Below are 407 nucleotides of genomic sequence, written 5' to 3'. Positions count from 1 at the left end.
ATTTCACTGCTTTCCACACTTCCCAGTTACCTTGGTCAACTATGGTCCAAAAATATTAAATGGAAATTTCCAGAAATAAATAATTCATAGGATTCAGATAATCCTTATTAGAATATATCATTATAATGATTGTATTTCGTTATTATGCATTGTGGCTTATCTCTAACTTTGATTTATACACTAAGCTCTGTCACAGAGATGGCATTGGAGTTCAGTCATTCACTGGGGATGTAACTGCAGAAAGGGGAAATTAGTCCTTGTGAACATATCTTTATAGCCCCTCTCCTTCCAGACTGACCATTCTATCGCTTTTCTTTCCACACATGACATAAAGCCAATAAGCAATTAAATACCATTCTGATGCTCTAAAAGCCATTGGGGGTGGGGGGCAGGCATTGGTGCTTCCA

Source organism: Nannospalax galili, unplaced genomic scaffold (assembly GCF_000622305.1).
Source record: "Nannospalax galili isolate Female #2095 unplaced genomic scaffold, S.galili_v1.0 scaffold762, whole genome shotgun sequence".
NCBI lineage: Eukaryota > Metazoa > Chordata > Mammalia > Rodentia > Spalacidae > Nannospalax > Nannospalax galili.
This window is presented reverse-complemented; position numbering follows the sequence as displayed.